The sequence below is a fragment of the Pan paniscus genome, chromosome 2 (genome assembly GCF_029289425.2).
Source record: "Pan paniscus chromosome 2, NHGRI_mPanPan1-v2.0_pri, whole genome shotgun sequence".
In the NCBI taxonomy this organism is placed as follows: domain Eukaryota; kingdom Metazoa; phylum Chordata; class Mammalia; order Primates; family Hominidae; genus Pan; species Pan paniscus.
In genome coordinates, this window is record NC_085926.1 from 107,349,907 (window position 1) to 107,371,564 (window position 21,658).

Consider the following 21,658-nt stretch of genomic DNA (forward strand, 5'->3'; position numbering starts at 1 on the left):
TAGACATCTCATTTTCCTGTCCTTGAAGGCAGAAGCTGTGTTTATTTTATTCTCTTGAATACTCCATAGTTCCCACTCAGTGTAAATTTTCAGTAACTACAAGCTGTTGCTTAAGAGATCTTAATGATTTGGGTTTCTCTGATAGTGGTGATTAGTGTAGAAGTGTGGTTGAAACAACAGGATCACCTGTGCACATCCATAGTGAATCTCTCCTTGGCTCACACAGGATTTTTAGTCTCTGTGTTTTTTTTTTTTGGAGACAGTCTAGCTCTGTCACGCAGGCTGCAGTGCAGTGGCACAATCTGGGTTCACTGCAACCTCTGCCTCCCAGGTTCAAGCGATTCTACTGCCTCAGCCTCCCTTGTAGCTGGGATTACAGGCACACGCCACCATGCCTGTTAGAAACTAAGACACAAACACATACCTTAGCCTGGCTAATTTTTTGTATTTTAGTAGAGATGGGGTTTCACTGTGTTGCCCAGGCTGGTCTCCACCACTGGAGCTCAGACGATCTGCCTGCTTCGGCCTCTCAAAGTTCTGGGATTACAGGAGCGAGCCATCGTGCCTGGCTAATCTCTGTTATTAAGAAAATTCTAATGAATCTATATACGGCCGTGCATTGCTTAGTGACAGGGATACATTCTGAGAAATGCATCGTTACATGATTTTTGTCATAGGAACATCATAGAGTGTACTTACATAAACCTGGATGATATAGCCTACTACGCACCTAGGCTGTGTGGCATAGCCTATTTACAAACCTGTACAGCATGTTACTGTACTGAATACTGTAAGCAGTTGTAACACAATGGTAAGTATTTCTGTATTTAAACCCATGTAAACTTAGAAAAGATACAGTAAAAACATGGTATACAAGATAAAAAATGGTATGCCTCTATAGGGCACTTACCCTGAATGAAGTCTGCAGGACTGAAAGTTGTTTTGGGTGACTCAGTGAATGAGTGGTGAGTGAATGTAAAGGTCTAGGACATTACTGAACACTACTGTAGACTTTATAAACACTACACTTAAGCTTCACTAAATTTATTAAAATTTTTTTTCTTTCTTTAGTAATAAGTTAACCGTAGCTTACTAACTTTTTTTTTCTTTATATTTTTTGAGACAGGGTCTCACTCTGTCACCCAGGCTGGAGTGCAGTGGCACCATCTCGGCTCACTGAAACCTCTGCCTCCTGGATCAAAGCGATTCTCATGCTTCAACCTCCCAAGTAGTTAAGAGTACTGTAACTTTTTTACTTTATAAACTTTTAAATTTTTAAAAACTTTTTGACTCTTTTGTAATAACAACTTAAAACACACATTGTACATCGTACAAAAATGTCTTTATATTTTTTCGTACGCTTTTTCTATTTTTAAAATTGTTTATTTTTAAAGTTTTAAACTTTTATTTTAAAAACTAAGACACAAACACATACCTTAGGCAAGGCCTACACAGGGTCAGGATCATCAACATCACTGTCTTCCACCTCCACATCTTGTCCCATTGGAAGGTCTTCAGAGGCAATAATATGCATGGATCTGTCATTTCCTATAATAAAAATGCCTTCTGGAATATCTCCTAAAGAACTTGCCTTAGGCTGTTTTGCAGTTAGCACTTTTTTTTTTAATAGAGTACACTCTAAAATAATAATAAAAAGTATAGTATAGTAAATACATAAACCAGTAATGTGGTCATTTATTATCATTATCAAGTAGTATGTACTGTACATAATTGTACATTCTATATTTTTATATGACTAGCAGTTCAGTAGGTTTTTTTATACCAGCATCACCAGAAACACTTGCACTGTAACATTATGATGGCTACAATGTTACTGGACAATAGGATTTTTCAGCTCCTTTATAATCTATTTTTATCTATCTATCTACTTATTTTTGAGAGAGAGTCTCCCTCCGTCACCCAGGCTGGAGTGCAGGTGGCGCGATCTCTGCTCACTGCAACCTCCGCGTCCCAGGTTCAAGCGATTCTCCTGCCTCAGCCTCTGGAGTAGCTGGGATTACAGGCATGCACCACCATGCCTGGCTAATTTTGTATTTTTACTACAGACAGGGTTTCACCATGTTGGCCAGGCTGGTCTCAAACGCCTGACCTCGGGTGATCCACCCACCTATGCCTCCCAAAGTGCTGGGATTACAGGCGTGAGCCACTGCACCTGGCCGCATTTCCTTATTTATTATTATTATTACTCTGTTTGTAAGAAAAACAGGTAATATAAGAGCCAATATATTTTTCTATTTAAAAAAATTAAGCCAGGGGCAGTGGCTCACGCCTGTAATCCCAGCACTTTGGGAGGCTGAGGTGGGCAGAGTACCTGAGGTCGGGAGTACAAGACCAGCCTGACTACCATGGAGAAACCCTGTCTCTACTAAAAATACAAAAAACAAAACAGCTGGGCATGGTGGCGGGCACCTGTAATCTCAGCTATTCAGGAGGCTGAGGCAGGAGAATCGCTTGAACCGGGGAGGCAGAGGTTGCAGTGAGCCAAGATAGCGCCATTGCACTCCAACCTGTGTAACAGAGCGAAACGCCATCTCAAAAAAAAAAAAAAAAATTAAAGAGGTAACATATATTCATTCACATTGTAACAAAATTCAATCTGCACAAAAAGATAAACAGTGAATATCAGTCTCATTTTTATTCCTGACCTTAATCCCCCAGTTGCTCCTCAAAGGCCACTACTGTTGTCAGTTCTTGTACATTCTTCCAAATATGTTCTGTGTACCGTCTGTGCTTCAGTTTACTCATCTGCAAATCGGGATAGTAATAGTGCCTGTCTCACTGGGCTCTTGTGAGGATTAAATGCATTAGCATGTACATAAGCACAACGGTGCCAGTTACAAAGGTGCCATGTACAAACCACTTGTTCATGTCATATAATCATTTGATGTGCTGTTAAATTCATTTTGCTGGATTTTGTTGAAGGTTTTTATGTTCATTTTCACTAGGAATATTGGCCTGTAGTTTTCTTTCCTTATAATGTTTTTATCTGGCTTTGGTATGAGAACAATGCTGGTGGCTTAAAATGAGTTTAGAAGTGTTCCTTTCTTTTTAATTTTTAATTTTTTTTCTTTGAGACGGAATCTCACTCTGTCACCCAGGCTGGAGTGCGGTGGCACGATCTCGGCTCACTTCAAGCTCCACCTCCCGGGTTCACGCCATTCTCCTGCCTCAGCCTCCCTAGTAGCTGGGACTACAGGCGCCTGCCACCACGCCTGGCTGATTTTTTGTATTTTTAGTAGAGACAGGATTTCACCATGTTAGCCAGGATGGTCTCGATCTCCTGACCTCGTGATCCGCCCGCCTTAGCCTCCCAAAGTGCTGGGATTACAGGCGTGAGCCACTGCGCCTGGTCGCCTTTCTTTTTAATTTTTTAGAAGAGTTTGAAGAGGATTGGTGTTAATTCTTCAGACTCTGTCATCTAGTCCTGGGCTTTTCTTTGTTGGGATTTTTTTTTATTACTGCTTCAATCTTCTCATTATTTTTCTGTTAAAAATTTTTATTTCTTCACGACTCAGTCTGATTAAGTTGTATGCTAGAAATTTATTCATTTCTTCTAAATTATCCAATTTGTTGGCATAGTTATTCATAGTAGTCTCTCATGATCCTTTGCATTTCTGTAGTACCAGTTGTACATACCTCACGTTTTAAAAGTTTTAAAAATTATTATGCATGTACTAGTATGAAGATTATATACTGGTCTGTCCAATAGACATATAATGTAAGCCATATATGTAATATTAAATTTTCTAGTAGCCACATTTTTAAAAAAGTAAAAAAAAGAAAACGTTTTAATAATATATTTTATTTACCACAATGTATTCAAAATAATATAATTTAAACATGTAATCAATAAAATATATTTTAATAAGATGTATTCTTTTTTGGTATTAAGTCTTTGAGATTTAGGCTGTATTTTATGTTTACAGAACATCTCAACTGAGACCATTTCTGATTTAAGTGCCTAATAGCTACATATCGATAGTAGCTAATATATATATATATTTTTTTGAGATAGAGTCTTGCTCTGTCGCCCAGGCTGGAGTGCAGTGGCCATGATCTCCGCTCACTGCAACCTCCGTTTCCCAGGTTCAAGCAATTCTCCTGCCTCAGGCTCCTGAGTAGCTGGGATTACAGGCATGCGCCACCACGCCTGTCTAATTTTTGCATTGTTAGTAGAGGTGGGTTTCACCATGTTGGCCAAGCTGGTCTCGAACCCTTGACTTCGTGATCTGCCTGCCTCAGCCTCCCAAAGTGCTAGGATTACAGGCGTGAGCCACCGCGCCTGGTTGTAGCTACTGTATTTTATAGAGAAAGTCCATGAATTGCAGGTAGAATTTTTTTTTTTCCTCTATCATCTTAGGTCCAGCGCTGGGTCTCTGCAAAGTAAATTGACAAAAGACAGATTAATACACAAATACAACAAATTTAATTGTATGCATGCACAGGAGTTCACAAAAAATGTGACTCATGGATGTGGTGGCTGGGTGCAGTGGCTCACGCCTGTAATCCCAGCTCTTTGGGAAGCCAAGGTGGGCAGATCGCCTAAGGTCGGGAGTTTGAGACCAGCCTGACCAGCAAAGTGAAGCCCTGTCTCTACTAAAAATAAAAAAAAAAAATTATCTGAGTGTGGTGGTGCGTGCTTGTAATCCCAGCTACTCGGGAAGCTGAGGCAGGAGACTCGCTTGAACCCAGGAGGCAGAGGTTGCAGTGAGCCGAGATCGTGCCATTGCACTCCAGCCTGGGCAACAGAGCTAGATGCCGTCTCAAAAAAAAAAAAAAAAAGTTATTTTAGAATTTTAAATGCCACAACAGAAATAGATTTCCAGAACGGTTAATGTAATGTGAGGAGCAAGGGCTTCTCATTGTTCTTAGGGAAAAAGGCTAAATTCCTCTTAGTAGCCCATGTCAGCAGCTGGTTCTGCACCAACCATGCTCAGGGCCACTTATGGAGTTCTCCCTAGGTCCCCTATGAACCTTTTTAATTCTGCTGGATGCTTCCTCCCACTGACCCTCCAATACATGTGCACACATCTGCCCCCTTGCCTAGTGAGTAATGTATGAATCAGTTTATTATTAACTTTTTCATTTATTTTTGAGACAGGGTGTCACTCTATTGCCCAGTCTGGAGTACAATGGTATGATCATGGCTCACTGTAACCTTGAACTCCTGGGCTCCAGTGATCCTCCTGCCTCAGCCTCCATAGTAGTTAGGACTATAGGTGTGCACCACCACGCCCAGCTAATACATTTTTTTTTTTAGAGATGGGGTCTTGCTATGTTGTCCAGGCCCAGTCTTGAACTCCTGGCCTTAAGTGATCCTCATGCCTTGGCCTCCCAAACACTGAGATTAAAGATGTAAGCACCCAGCCAGCATCAGTTTAAAGAAAAATATATATATATGCTTGTGTCCAAATATTGATTCATTTTATTACAACATAAAATATATACAAACATAAAATTTATTTTTTTGAGACAGAGTCTCACTCTGTTGCCCAGGCTGGAGTGCAGTGGTGTGATCTCAGTTTACTGTCACCTCTGCCTCCCAGGTTCAAGTGATTCTCCTGCCTCAGCCTACCGAGTAGCTGGGATTACAGGTGGGTGCCACCACGCCTGGTTAATTTTTGTATTTTTAGTAGAGACAGGGTTTTGCCATGTTGGCCAGGTTGGTCTCGAACTCCTGACCTCAAGTGATCCACCCTCAGCCTCTTAAAGTGCTGGGATTACAGGTGTGAGCCATCATGCCTGATTGGATACAAATATAAAATTATAACTCCTATGTTCACAGTTCATATACAACATCACACCCAAAATAAATTTTACTTAATGGCTATTAACTAAAAAAGAGACCATGTGGCTAGGCACGGTGGCTCATGCCTGTAATCCCAGCACTTTGGGATTACAGGTCTTTTTGAGCTCAACATGACTGGTCTATAGGTTCTGTGTCATGACACACACCGTTCACCACTCTCCTCTATGTGAACTACTGTGAAACTGTGTTTCTTTCAGCATTCATGATGCACATTTGATCTTCTCTAGGCAGGAATACAACACATACATATTAAATTAGTCTATTCTCTTTCTTTTCTTTCCTTTCTTTCTTTCGTTTTCTGAGACGGAGTCTTGCTCTGTCACCCAGGCTGAAGTGCAGTGGCGCAATCTCTGCTCACTGCAACATCTGCCTCCCAGGTTCAAGCAATTCTCCTGCCTCAGCCTCCCAAGTAGCTGAGCATTACAGGTGCGCACCACCACACCTGGCTAATTTTTGTATTTTTAGTAGAGATGAGGTTTCACCATGTTGGCCAGGCTGGTCTCGAACTCCCTCGTGATCTGTCTGCCTCGGCCTCCCAAAGTGCTGGGATTACAGGCATGAGCTACCATGCCTGGCCTAAGTTGATAGCTTCTTTTCACCTTAGCCTGAGATTACTACAGTTGTACTACTTGTGGCCAACTCAGTAAAAAACACACATGTTCAATATGAGCTTCGGGCAGAACTCAGTTATAAAACATGATCCAGAAAGTGTTTCTGTTAATTTTTAAGGTTGTCATCACAGTGAAAACAGAAAATTAAAAGATGTCTCATAGAGAACCCATGGGCCGAAGACCATCTTGAGGTAATATTTTTTATTTATTTCTGTATGTTCTTTCCAGTGCTCAGAGAGCTCATCTTAAGTAAGATTATGTGACTACCCTCAACCCCCAAAAGTAAGGCAGGTCCCCCAATTATATATATATGCTTTATACCACCAGGTACTCTTTTATTTATTTATTTATTTGTTTGAGACGGAGTCTGGCTCTGTTGCCCAGGCTGGAGTGCAGTGACGTGATCTCGGCTCACTGCAACCTCCGCCTCCTGGGTTGAAGTGATTCTCCTGCCTCAGCCTCCCGAGTAGCTGGGACTACAGGCACCTGCCACCACGCCCGGCTAATTTTTGTATTTTTAGTAGAGACAGGGTTTCACCATATATATATACGGGTTTTTTTTTTTTTTGAGATTGAGTCTCACTTTGTCACTCAGGCTGGAGTGCAGTGGCACAATTTCAGCTCACTGCAACCTTGGCTCCCGGGTTCAAATGATTCTTCAGCCTCAGCCTCCCGAGTAGCTGGGACTACAGGCACCTGCCACCACGCCCGGCTAATTTTTGTATTTTTAGTAGAGACAGGGTTTCACCATATATATATACGGGTTTTTTTTTTTTTTTGAGATTGAGTCTCACTTTGTCACTCAGGCTGGAGTGCAGTGGCACAATTTCAGCTCACTGCAACCTTGGCTCCCGGGTTCAAATGATTCTTCAGCCTCAGCCTCCCGAGCAGCTGGGACTACAGGCACCTGCCACCACGCCCGGCTAATTTTTGTATTTTTAGTAGAGACAGGGTTTCACCATATATATATACGGGTTTTTTTTTTTTTTGAGATTGAGTCTCACTTTGTCACTCAGGCTGGAGTGCAGTGGCACAATTTCAGCTCACTGCAACCTTGGCTCCCGGGTTCAAATGATTCTTCAGCCTCAGCCTCCCGAGTAGCTGGGACTACAGGCATGCACCACCATGCCTGGCTAATTTTTGTATTTTTAGTAGAGATGGCGTTTCACCATTTTGGCCAGGCTGATGTCGAACTCCTGAACTCGGGATCCGCCCGCCTTGGCCTCCCAAAGTGATGGGATTACAGGTGTGAGCCACTGTGCCCGGCCAAAGATATTTAATAAATAGTTTTGAGTGATTAAGTGAAGCAGCTACAAATCAAGAGACTGGAGTGCAAGTCCTATCTTTACTTCTGCTTGTGACATTGGCCAGTTATTTATCCTCTAGATCTCCATCTTCATATTCCATAAAATGAGACAAGTAGAGTAGATCAGAGATTCCCAAGCTTGGCATCAACTGGAAGGCCATTTAAACAATATAGATTGTGGATTTCCACCTGTAGATATTCTGATTTATTAAGTCTAGGGTAAGCCAGATAATCTATTTTTAAAACTCCTGAAGTTACAGTGTGCAGCTGAGGTTGGAAACCACTGAAGTAGCTCCAACATTCTATGATTCTTTGTATATATTAGTCCTTAACTTGAATTAAGCATATAGTGATTGAGGCTAAATATTACTAGCTAAATAAATGTGCTAAATATTACAAACATTGGGACTAGTAATATGAGGAATATTTAGACTTTTCTGACCCTAAGAATGTGCCATTTGGCTGGGAGACATACAAGTCATCTGATACGTTAATGAACACATTGGTAGCACAGAATGCTGCAAAATGCAGACAGAAGGCTTTCAACTAAGTCTGATGCTTACGGAAAGATTGCAAGAGATCAACCTTGACCATTGAAGGAAAGGTAGGGATTAATCAAGAGGGGAAGGCTTGTAATCAGAAAAGACAAAAGTCCACAGACATGGGAAAATCTAGTTCACCAGAGTCCTGCAAGTGATTCACCAAAGTTGTAGCACAGCCAGAGGTAGGAGAGTTTAGCATTTTCTGGAAACAGAGTAGTTATTACAGGTCAGTGGCTGAGAGCAAGGATTTTTGAGCCAGAAAAATCTGGTTTAAATTCTGGTTTTGTTACACACAGCCTCTCTCTGTGACTTGAGAAGATAACTTGTTCACACTCAATTTTCTTATCTGTAAAAGTAGGGCCAACACCTGTCTTATAAGATTACTATGAAGATTAAGTGAGGCAAAATGAGACAACGTACATACAGCACTTAACACAGTGCCTGGTAGATTGCAACCAAAGAATACATCCAACAAAGCAAGTTCATTGCAGCTTTTCTTTGTATATTTCAATTTTAATGGCTATACAATACTGATATTGTATTTAAACCTTTTTGTAAATGTAATTATTATTTTCACATAAAAAAATTCAAATGTATAACAGGTTATTCAGGGAAAAGTAAAGATCTTTCTCAAACCCTTGTGTCTGTTCTACTATTTGTTCTTCCTAGAGGCAACCAGGATATACCATTTCTTAACATGCCCTCTAGAGATATTCTGAAGTACATTTGACATAGCAATAAATTAGAAACAATAAAAATGTTCATTACTTTGGGAAATGTCTGTGGAATAGCCACCCTTTGGATATTATGTGGCAATTTGAAAAAGCAGGCTGCAAAATATGTGTTCATTGTGATATCTACCTTTTAAACAAACACAAAAATATAACATGCAAAATATAATTTTATATTTATATATTATCTAATTATTAAGAATTAGGTGCACCTTGTTTTGGTGTTTTTACAGTCTAATATGACCTTTTTATATTTATATATTAATGATACAACAGTTTGCTTAATGAATAAATGTATTTTCTGGTCTGCTAACTTGAGGGAGTTACTCCCAAAAGTAATTTAGTCATAGTGAAAGGATTGCTGAATAGGTCTGTATGGCTCCAATTTAAAGCCTTACACACTAACACATTGCTTAGAATTCTATGACTGTCTTTCCTCTGAAGGCCTTGTAATTTTATTATTATAGCCTTCTAGTAGAAACAGCTAGGTGAATGCCTTAGTGTGATGGGGCATAATATATATCCTGAGATATCAATGGCTATAAGACTCATTGCTGATTTAGTCATAGATGTTTTACTTATACACCACATGCATACGTTAATTGAATGGTACATTTGGATTTCAGAAATGATCAAATGGAAAAAATCCTGCAGTCAAGTATACATGATATTTAAATGGCATTTCTGTATACTTTGTTAGAGACAGGTGAAAGAGGCAGCTTGTTATACTACAGGATTATGAAGACTTTCCATTAAGTATGATTATTGTTTTCCAATGTCTCATTCCTGTTTTCAAGTCATCTCAGCAGAAGAGGACATTGTTTGCATTACTTTCTTTTGGTTACAGTAGTTCAGCAATCTCAATTTCCTTCCGTTTTTTTTTTTTTTCTTTTCTTTTTTTTGAGATGGAGTCTCACTTTGTCACCCAGGCTGGAGTGCAATGGCGCAGTCTTGGCTCACTGCAACCTCCACCTCCTGGGTTCAAGCGATTCTCCTGCCTCAGCCTCCCGAGTAGCTGGGACTACAGGTGCGTGCCACCACGCCTGGCTAATTTTTATATTTTTAGTAGAGATGGGGTTTCGCTGTGTTGGCCAGGCTGGTCTTGAACTCCTGACCTCATGATCCATCCGCCTAGGCCTCCCAAAGTGCTGGGATTACAGGTGTGAGTCACTGTGCCCAGTCTTTTTTTTCTTTTTTTGAGACAGAGTCTCACTGTGTCACCAAGGCTGGAGTGCAGTGGCACTATCTTGGCTCACGACAACTTCTCTGCCTCCTGGGTTCAAGAGATTCTCCTGCCTCAGCCTCCCAATTAGCTAGGACTACAGGCGTGTGCTACCACACCTGGCTAATTTTTGTATTTTTAGTGGAGATGGGGTTTCAACATGTTGGCCAGGCTAGTCTCAAACTCCTGATCTCAAGTGATCCGCCCACCTAGGCCTCCGAACAGTTTTGTTTTTAAGTACTTAACAATCTATGTATACACTACCAGATTTCTTTTCTGTTTCGTCTTTCTTTCTTTCTTTCTTTCTTTCTTTCTTTCTTTCTTTCTTTCTTTCTTTCTTTCTTTCTTTTTTTTGAGATGGAGTTTTGCTTTTGTTACCCAGGCTGGAGTGCAATGGCACAATCTTGGCTCACCGTAACATCTGCCTCCCGAGTTCAAGCAATTCTCTTGCCTCAGCCTCCCAAGTAGCTGGGATTACGGGTGCCTGCCACCACGTCCAGCTAATTTTTTTGTATTTTTAGTAGAGATGGGGTTTCACCATGTTGGCCAGGCTGTTCTCGAACTCCTGACCTCAGGTGATCCACCTACTTCGGCCTCCCAAAGTGCTGGGATTATAGGCATGAACTGCCATGCCCAGCCTTCTGTTTTCTTTTTTTTGTTTGAGGTGTGTGGTAGTGGAAGAGAATGCATACTGGTCACACTAATGATACTAGAAATCAGATAATATAATACATATGCCATGTTACATGACACACCTAGTGAAGTTTGGGATGGTATAAGTTGTCTAAACACATTAACATTTGATCATAAAGATATATTTATGTATTATATTTATATAATAAATTATATTGTCATAATAAACATACTATATTTAGTTTCATATTGGTTCAGGGCAGGTTGTGCTACCAAATGAGTTTATGCCAAACTTACAGAAAGATATTTCATTACAGACATTTGGTTGTGGACTCTTATTCTCTCTCTCTCTAATACACATAAATGTGTATGTGTTTGTATATTGTATGCATATATATAATATACATATGTACATATAAACACACACACACACTTATGTACAGTTCTTATATCCTATATATAGTTCCTGTGTCCAGCCAAAGGTGTTAGAATCAGTAGCTTTATTATTTAATAAACAATTGAATTTAATGTTCTTTTTCATTCACATGTTTTGTTTGTCTGTGAAGGGCATTTTTCTCTTCTGTCAAGGTGCAGTGTGGGAACATTGGTGATTTGAAGAAATAATTAGGCTTTCTTTTTCTTAGCAATTCTGCTGTATCAGTAGGGAATGGAAACGACTATTAAGAACATTCCCAAAGCATAAACTTTACAAACAGACAGAGTCGAATTTGAATCCCATCTCTACTATTAGTTGGTGTACTAATGACATGTCAACAGGGGCTCATGTAAGTCAACCTTGGATACAAGTAGATTGTAAATTGTAGAAGTTGGTTAGTGATTAACTGGGAAAGAGGAAAAGAATAGTGGCTGGAAGAGCAAAAGGAAAGTAGCTAGATTGTAATACTTTATTTCTTTTTCTTTTCTTTTTTTTCTTTTTTTTTTTTTTGAGTTGGAGTCTCACTCTGTTGCCCAGGCTGGAGGGCAGCGGCCAGATCTCTGCTCACTGCAAGCTCCGCCTCCCGGGTTCACACTTCTCCTGCCTCAGCTTCCCGAGTAGCTGGGACTACAGGTGCCCGCCACCACACTCGGCTAATTTTTTGTATTTTTAGTAGAGACGGGGTTTCACCGTGTTAGCCAGGATGGTCTCGATCTCCTGACCTCGTGATCCACCTACCTCGGCCTCAAAGTGCTGGGATTACAGGCGTGAGCCACTGCGCCTGGCCTATAATACTTTATTTCTTGATTTTGGTGGTTGTTGCACCAGTATGTTAACTGTGATTATTCATCAGGCTGTATAACCTATGCACAGTATCTTTCCGGGTGTACTATTTATGTATGTATTATTTAATAAAATGTTTATAAGAGTGATAGTCTGAATCTTTGCATCCCCCACAAACTGATATGTTGGAACCTAATCCCCAGTGCAATGGTATTAAGAGGTGGGCCCTTTGAAAGACAACTAGGTCAGGAGGGCTCCATGATCAGGAATGGGATCATAATCCTTATAACAGGGGCTTGAGGGAGCTTGTTTGCCCCTTCTGTCACATGAGGATACATAGAAGGAACAATCTTTGAAGCATAGAGGAAGCCCTCATGAGACACTGAATCTGCTGGCTCTTTGACCTTAAACTTCCCACCCTCCAGAACCATGAGCAACAAATTTATGTTGTTTTAAAATTACCCAGTCTAGGCCGGGCATGGTGGCTCATGCCTGTAATCCCAGCACTCTGAGAGGCCGAGGCGGGCAGAACACTTGAGGCCAGGAGTTCAAGACCAGCCTGGTCAACAAGGTGAAACCTCATCTCTACTAAAAATACAAAAATAAGCCAAGCGTGATGGTGGGAGCCTGTAATCCCAGCTGCTTGGGAGGCTGAGGCACAAGAATCACTTGGACCCTGGAGGTAGAGGTTGCAGTGAGCCAAGATAGCGCCACTGCACTCCAGCCTGGGTGATAGAGCGAGACATTGTCATGCTACTTCTGAAGTTCTGGGGTGTAAATCACCAATACTTAGATGTGGTTATCATGAAATAGTAAAAACAATTGCATAAATGGTTTAGTTTTTTATTACATGAATATATTAAAAACAACTCAGAAGAAAAATTGCCAGCATCATATACATATGTATTTTTTACTTTGAAGACTAGTGTTTTATGAAACACACTTTGAGAAATGTTGGTTTAGGCCAGGCGTGGTGGCTCATGCCTGTAATCCCAGCACTCTGGGAGGCTGAGGTGGGTGGGTCACCTGAGGTTAGGAGTTCAAGACCAGCCTCGCCAATATGGTGAAACCCCCTTTCTACTAAAAATACAAAAATTAGCCGGTGTGGTGGTGCACACCTGTAATCCCAGCTACTCGGGAGGCTGAGGCAGGAGAATTGCTCCAACCCAAGGTGCAGAGGTTGCAGTGAGCCGAGATCATGCCACTGCATTCCAGCCTGGGTGACACAGTGAGACTCAGTCTCAAAAAAAAAAAAAAGAAGAAATGTTGGTTTAGATTTTAATCTTTTGGGTAAAAGGAAGCCATTTAGTATTTTAAGAATAAGAATGACAGTCTCATTTGCAATAGGGGGAATGTGAAGGCTAGAACAGAAGTGGAGAAATAATTATTTCAGCAGTTAATGTGAGAGATGATGATAATCTTAACCAAGACTAGCAGGGTCAATTGAGAAGACAGAATTGATCCAAGAAATTTCAAGGTGGTAAAATTGACAGGCTTAGTGACTGTGGTGGATACCTGAAAGGAAGACCCATGCCCAGATCTCTCTTCAAGGATGTTCAGTGACTCCATTTTCTGGGAGTGCCAGTTTCTGAAAATTATTATTATTTATTTAATTAATTTATTTATTTATTTATTTTGAGACGGAGTCTCGCTCTGTCACCAGGCTGGAGTGCAGTGGTGTGATCTCGGATCACTGCAACCTCTGCTTCCCAGGTTCAAGCGATTCTCCTGCCTCAGCCTCCTGTGTAGCTGGGACTACAGGCACCTGCCACCATGTCCAGCTAATTTTTTGTATTTTTTTAGTAAAGATGGGGTTTCACCATATTGGCCAGGCAGGTCTCGAACTCCTGACTTCATGATCTGCCCACCTTGGCCTCCCAAAGTCCTGGGATTACAGGATTGAGCCACTGCGCTTGGCCTGAAAATTATTTTTAATATTTTTATGTAATGAAAAACTAAACCATGTATGTATTTTTTTTTTCAAGGTGAGATCTTGCTTTGTTGCCCAGGCTGGAGTGCAGTCGCTCTCAGTTCACTGCAACCTCTGCCTCCCAGATTCAAGTGATTCTTCTGCCTCAGCCTCCCGTGTAGCCGGGACAACAGGCATGCACCACCACGCCTCTAATTTTTTGTATTTTTTTAGTACAGACAGGGTTTCACCATGTTGGCCAGGCTGGTCTTGAACTCCTGACGTCAAGTGATCCGCCCACCTTGGCCTCCCAAAGTGCTGGGATTACAGGTGTGAACCACTGTGCTCGGCCTATGCAATTCTTTTCAATATTTCATGATAACCACTTCTAAGTATTGGTGACCTATACCTCAGGACTTCAGAAGTAGCATCAGAGACCTCCTAATAAAAAGAAGCTGGGCCGGGCATGGTGGCTCACACCTGTAATCCCAGCACTTTGGGAGGCCGAGGCGGGCAGATCACGAGATCAGGAGATTAAGACCATCCTGGCTAACATGGTGAAACCCCGTCTCTACTAAAAAATACAAAAAATTAGCCAGGCGTGGTGGCGGGCGCCTGTAGTCCCAGCTACTCGGGAGGCTGAGGCAGGAGAATGGCGTGAACCCGGGAGGCAGAGCTTGCAGTGAGCCAAGATGGCGCCACTGCACTCCAGCCTGGGCGACAGAGCGAGACTCCGTCTAAAAAAAAAAAAAAACTGTCATCTTCATTTTGCATACTGACTTCTGCTATTCCCAGGCTTATTTAAAAAAATAAGCGAAATAAGCTAACTCATACAGTACGCTACAAGCAGGAGAATTGCTTGAACCAGGGAGTTGGAGGTTGCAGTGAGCCAAGATTGTGCCACTGCACCCTAGCCTGGTGATAGAGCGAGACGCCGTCTCAAAAAAGAATTAAAAAAAATAGTGGTCTTTCGTTATAATGTTTTCTATGTGGAAATTTTCTGAAAATTCTTCAAAAAGAAGTGCTTCTTTTGTGCCGTAGGAAATGATGAGACCAGTATACCCAATTCATCTTGGTTTCACAGACTTGCAGAGTGGCAAATCACTAGAGGGCAAACGTCGCACTGCCTTAGAAATGGAGTTGGTATTGGTGAATTCAAGAAGAGGACCAGAAGGAGGAGGAAGAGGGAAGATTTTAATGCTGTGCAGTGGTGCTCAGGTCTAGGTCAAGAACAATGAGTCTCATATGATTGTCTCTTGACTTTGACTATCACGGTAGGACTTTACTGACAAGCCGGGTAATAACAGGGAAATCCTATTCCTTTTGCCTTCAAAATTTATTTTGTCTTTATTTCACTTGACCTGGTTCATTTCCTCTATAGTTTCTTATTTCAGCAATATTTATTGAACACTATCATGATTAATCAGGCACACCAGGTGCTGGTGACAAGAACAGTGAACAAAACGGACAAAAATTCTTATAATCATGGAGCATGTATTATAGTATGGAGATAAAAAATAAGCGAAATAAGCTAACTCATACAGTATGCTGCAAGCTGTAAGCTGTTGTATGTTGTGGAGAAAATAAAGCAGGGAAAAAGGAGTCAGAGAATGGTGGAGGGGGTTGCAGTCAGACTACCTGCTTAGCTGCGTCCTGCACAAGGATATTTGGGCAGAGATAAGCATGAGCTGACATCCAGCCATCTTCTGGTGAGAAGGTGCCTTTTTCTGAGTAATGACAGGGCTCCAGAAGCCTCAGGTAGTGACCAAAATGTTAATCTCTGCCTTTAAACGGGACACTCTTCAAAATGTCCTTCTGGCAATATTGAGTTCTTAAGCTTTTGAATGCATTGGATATAAGCTTTTGCCAAGGTTTTAAAATTTTATGCTATAACTTTAAACCTTTTTGTAGATGAGAAAATCACATATTATAGAATTAAAATCTTATTCAAGTCTAACAACATTCCATCAGTTGTATTTACTTTGTCTATATAGCCTGCTAGACTCTCACAGCAGAGTAGCAAATGGGTTGATGAGATTCTCTTCAGAGAATCAGAGTCAGGCTGAGCATTCTTCCATACGTGGCACTGTTGGTGTTTTTGGACTGATTATGTGAAGAGTAAACCCAGCATCTTCTTGGGACTCCAAGGAAAGTTGCATATTCTATAATTTATAGGGCCATCACAATTTTTCTAATTAAAAACGAATATAACTTCTGCCCTTTTCAACCACAGCACATATGTTCTGTCTCCCAGTGTTCCCTAGTAAGAGATAATGGCCTGGCAGTGTAGACTAATTTCTTGAGTATTTTAATTTGGAAGCCAATTAGCCCTCCCTATCTAAAGCACATTTTGACATTTTCTTCCCAAGACAAGCCAGTCTTGACTTTCTGCCCCTCTCTTGGTACAGACAGTGCATGTTACATGTATTAAATTACAATTATTTTAATAAAAAATTAAGATTAAAATTTGAAAACATAGTCTGCTTAGAGATACCAAGTTGTGGAGTGTGCTATGTAAAATGAGGACAAAATTTTCACTGAACATCTTCTTTCCCTTGATATCACTGATCAATTTTTTTTTTTTTTTGAGACAGAGTCTCACTTTGTCATCCAAGCTGGAGTTTAGTGGCACAATCTCAGCTCACTGCAACCTTCGCTTTCTGGGTTCAAGCAATCCTCCTGCCTCAGCCTCCCAAGGAGCTGGGATTATAAGTGTGTGTCACCACGCCTGGCTATTTGTTTTGTATTTTTTTATTTATTTTATTTTATGTATGTATTTATTTTTTATTAGTTTTTGAGACAGAGTTTCACTCTCGTCACCCAGGCTGGAGTGCAATGGCACGATCTTGGCTCACTGTAATCTCCACCTCCTGGGTTCAAACAATTCTCCTGCCTTAGCCTCCTGAGTAGCTGGGACTACAGGTGTGCGCCACTGTGCCCAGCCATTTTTTTGTATTTTTAGTAGAGACGGGGTTTTGCCACTTTAGCCAGGATGGTCTTGAACTCCTGACCTCAGGTGATCTGCCCACCTTGGCCTCCCAAAGTGCTGTGATTATAGGCATGAATCACCGTGCCTAGCCTGTATTTTTGGTAGAGATGGGGTTTAACCATGTTGGCCAGGCTGGTCTCAAACTCCTGACCTCAAGTGACCTGCCCCCCTCTGCCTCCCAAAGTGTTGGGATTACAGGCGTGAGCCACCGCGCCTGGCCAATATTTGATTCCTACCTTTTATTTCCCTTGTAATTTCTGTTTTGCTTTGATCACCTGATTTTGTCCTATAAGTTTCCGTACTCTCTTTTAGTGAGGATGAGACTACGGGGTTAGCCTCAGAATTACAGAAAAACTCAATTTATAATTGTTAAAGGAGAAGATAGAAAAGGACACTAGCTTGTATGGATGAAGAGGGTTAGTCATTCTAACCATTCTGGAGTGGATGACAGTTAAATGTTAATCAGAATTATTGAGTCTCAGTGTCTTTTTTCTATTTGTGCTATTTCTTTCTTCCCTTGTTTCTCTTCACCATCTTGTTGAGCATTCCCCATGGCTTTTCTTGGGTAAAAGCCAGACAACCAGGTACTGCAAGAGCACCGAACCCCTCCCTTGATTCTACCCTTCATTTTGCCTCTAGATTTCACTCCCCTATATCTATCTCCATTACATTTTCTTTGTATCTACTAACTAAGGGATACAGATCTTCTTCCAATACAGAGTGTGATTGCAGCACAATTACAATTGAAACAAAAAGGAGAAGCTGACTTTGCTGAAAATATGCCATATTCATTCTGAATTCCTTTAAACTGTAGCACATATGCTTATATTCGTGGCAATACAAATTTGTAAGAAAAGGAAGAGAAAAAAGATCTGCCTTCCTTCCCTGCAAAATGGCATCACACATGACGATCAGAGACTGAATGTACAAATGAAAAATGGTTGGACCATATAAAAAAAACATAGAACTCTGAATTATGCTGCAACCTGCTTAGGAAACTAACTTCTTTATCTACAATAAGTAGTTCAGGACGCCAGCCTGCTATAAGTTGCGGGGACCCACTTGAAACACGAGAGTTGATACGAAGATTATTTTAAACTGAAGATATCTGAGATTCAACAGATGCAAGGGATAGCATCCTTGGAGCTTGTCTTATCTGACTAACAGCAGCAACTTCTGAAAAATGAGGCTACATAAATCCCCTCTCCTGGGGAGTTTCATGGCCATGAAGAAGATGGAAAGACCACCCACACCTGCATAAACAAACATTATAGCAAATTTTCTTAACTCCTGTTTGTTCTTCTAAAAACTCATTTGTTTTTCCTAAAGAAACCTATTTGTTCTATGAGAGCCATTTCTGCCCTCTCCCCTTTCTCTACGAAATTAGCTATATGAACCTCTAACTTCGGTGAGCAAACTACTTCTTTGTTGTATGTGAAGAAAACTTTTTTTTCCTTTTTAATCTTTCTTTCGTCAGTATAGGCCCCAGGTACTGAAGATAAGAATATAGAGAAGTTTTTCTTCTGACAGACTTGCTGGAAGCCAGGTTGCTATCGCTGGTAACAATCCAGGAAGCTAACGGATAACTTCTGTAACAACTGGACCCACACGGCCAGGACTTGATTAATGACTGACATCTACCCGAATTTTTGTGCCTACATCCAATTTAAGACCAAACAGAGAAAACGAAACACGCACCCCTAACCGATCATGCAGAATGCCCCTACTTCTGTTTAGCCCGCCTACAGCTTCCCCATGGCAACAGCCTCCAATCGGGATACACCTGAACCCTTCCCTCCCCACCCACTGCCCTGCTATAAAGCTTTCTCATTTCTCTGCCTTTGAATCACTGCCAAAACACAGCGACAGTAGCTAACTCCCTTGCTGTATAACAGGCTGTGAAAAAATAGCACTTGCATTTCTCATTTGATTGGTCGTCATTGATTTCTATAACCATGTGTTTCATTCATGCAATTCAGAAGTTTCTTTGGAATAACTTGCAGAGTAAACTAAAAAATATTTATTTGCTATGATACTTTATATATATTTTCTGCTTATTTAAGTTCCCTATTGAGGTTTTGAAATTCTCCCTGATGCTGGTAGTATAAAAATCTTATTTGAAGCAAATCAATTAATCCTGAAGATGACTGAAAGATCAATATGAGATAGCTGCAGATAAACCAACTATTCTCTAAGCTCTAGGACACCTTCAAACAGCACATTCTGCCTTTTAATACAAGTATTTACACACTGATTTCAGTTGTAAAGAAATGAGAAACTTCAAGTATAAAAGGCTTGGGACTATGAAAACCAAGCGTTTTGTCTAAACATCTTTTGTTGTTGTTCTTGGTAAAAAAGAAGGCTTCGGGGCTGGTGGCACGCGCCTGTAGTCCCAGCTACTGGGGAGGCTGAGGCAAGAGAATCGCTTGAATCCAGGAGGTAGAGGTTGCAGTGAGCCAAGATGGTGTCACTGCACTCCAGCCTGGGCGACAGAGTAAGACTCTGTCTCTGAGTAGGGGGCGGGGAAAGGCTTTCAGAAATTTCGTAAAGTTTTAAGTTTGAAGCATCCTTTGTCAATAGCTCCCCTATCCTACCCGCAAACACATATGCACACACCCTACCACCACTGCCACTAAAAATTGAATAGAGAGTAAATGTCCCAGCTTAGCTAACGCTAGAGCAATTAAAATGTCATTAGATGCTAGACAGATTAATGGGTTTTTTTTTTGGTTGTTTTTTGTTTTTTTTTGAGACGGGGTCTCACTGTATCGCCCAGGCTGGAGTGCAGGGGCAAGATCTTGACTCACTGCAAGCTCCGCCTATCGGGTTCACGCCATTCTCCTGCCTCAGCCTCCTGAGTAGCTGGGACTACAGGTGCCCGTCACCGCACCCGGCTAATTTTTTGCATTTTTAGTGGAGACGGGGTTTCACCGTGTTAGCCAGGATGGTCTCGATCTCCTGACCTCGTGATCCACCCGCCTCAGCCTCCCAAAGTGCTGGGATTACAAGCATGAGCCACCACGCCTGGCCTTAGACAGACTAATGTTCATGCTAATGATCAACACAACGAGATTTGGGAATCAAGCCTTGCCCTCAACTATTCTGAAGTGGGCTAGTGCAAATGGACTTGGGCCCTGGAGCAGAAGTTGGGGCCAGGGGCCATGGTGAGTGCTGGAATACATCACAGATATTATATTTTATTTTATAATTAAGTTGCTAGTTAAGTGGTGAGAGCCTGAGGCATGATTTAGAGTAACTGGTGATAGTTCTTTCTGGGAATGCTCCAGCCTGAGCTAACCTGGGGCATTTACTTTCTATTCCCTTTCAGTGGTCGTGGTGATGGGGTGTGTGTGCTGTAAAAGAAACTGATAATTTGGTTAATAGATAATTTTTGTAGAAAGCCATAAAATGACCTTGTGAATCTCTTCTGATTTCCAAAGGCTTCTGATTTGCTTTCATTCCTAGACATCTAGTCATATCTCCTTTGTAGTAGTACTTCTATTTTTTTTTTTTTTTTTTTTTTTTTTTTTTGAGATGGAGTCTTGCTCTTGTTGCCCAGGCTGGAGTGCAATGGTGTGATCTCGGCTCACCGCAACCTCCACCTCCCAGGTTCAAGTGATTCTCCTGCCTCAGTCTCCCTAATAGCTGGGATTACAGGCATGTGCCACCATGCCCGGCTAATTTTGTATTTTTAGTAGGGACGGGGTTTGTCCGTGTTGGTCAGGCTGGTCTCAAACTCCCAACCTCAGGTGATCCGCCTGCCTCAGCCTCCGAAAGTGCTGGGATTACAGGCGTGAGCCACCGCGCCGGCTCTTCTATTGTTTTTTTTTTTTTAGAACGGAAATACATTTAAGTATAACTAAACATATGTAAAACATTATTCATGCTGTCTCTTTTTTTTTGGAGGTGGAGTCTCGCTCTGTTTCCCAGGCTGGAGTGCAGTGGCGCGATCTCGGCTCACTGCAAGCTCTGCCTCCCGGGTTCACGCCGTTCTCCTGCCTCAGCCTCCCGAGTAGCTGGGACTACAGGTGCCTGCCACCATGCCCGGCTAATTTTTTTTGTATTTTTAGTAGATACGGAGTTTCACCGTGTTAGCCAGGATGGTCTCGATCTTCTGACCTCGTGATCCACCTGCCTCGGCCTCCCAAAGTGCTGGGATTACCGGTGTGAGCAACTGCGCCCGGCCCATGCAGGCTATTTTTTTTCTTCTCCTAGAATAGTGATTAAAAAAAAAAAACTGAAAAATTAAAGTGAAAAAAGTGTGGGCTTTGTAGCCAGACAGACTCGAGTTTGATTCTCCACTCCACCTGCATATCATGATTATTTACGGTTCTGGGGTGGGTCAGCTTTATGTTGGCATGTCACCAACTTCAGAGCTTCTGTGCACCTTATTTTCATCTGTGTGTGTGTGAGAGAGAGAGAGAGAGAGAGAGAGAGAGAGAGACAGTGTTTTGCTTTGTTGCCCAGGCTAGAGTGCAGTGGTGTGATCTCGGCTCACTGCAGCCTCAACCTCCAGGCCTCAAGCGATCCTTCCGACCTCAGCCCTTGACCTCAGCCTCCTGAGTAGCTGGGATTACAGGTTCATGCCACTGCACCCAGCTGATTCTTTGTTTTTGTAGAGATAAGGTCTCACTATGTTGTCCAGGCTAATCTTGAACTCCTGAGC

At 41.6% G+C, this 21,658-nt stretch overlaps 1 long non-coding RNA gene across 4 annotated transcripts in view; it reads left to right on the forward strand.

Moving 5' to 3' along the window:
• LOC103787185 (uncharacterized) overlaps positions 1-21,658 on the forward strand; it is a 56,611-nt gene extending 34,953 nt beyond the window's left edge. For 3 of the 4 annotated variants that reach the window (XR_001337962.3, XR_001337965.3, XR_612970.4), the window contains 2 exons: positions 6,560-6,632; positions 15,045-21,658. This is a non-coding gene — a long non-coding RNA (uncharacterized LOC103787185). The remainder of the gene's footprint in view (positions 1-6,559; positions 6,633-15,044) is intronic. The other variant, XR_001337964.3, reaches the window with a different exon arrangement.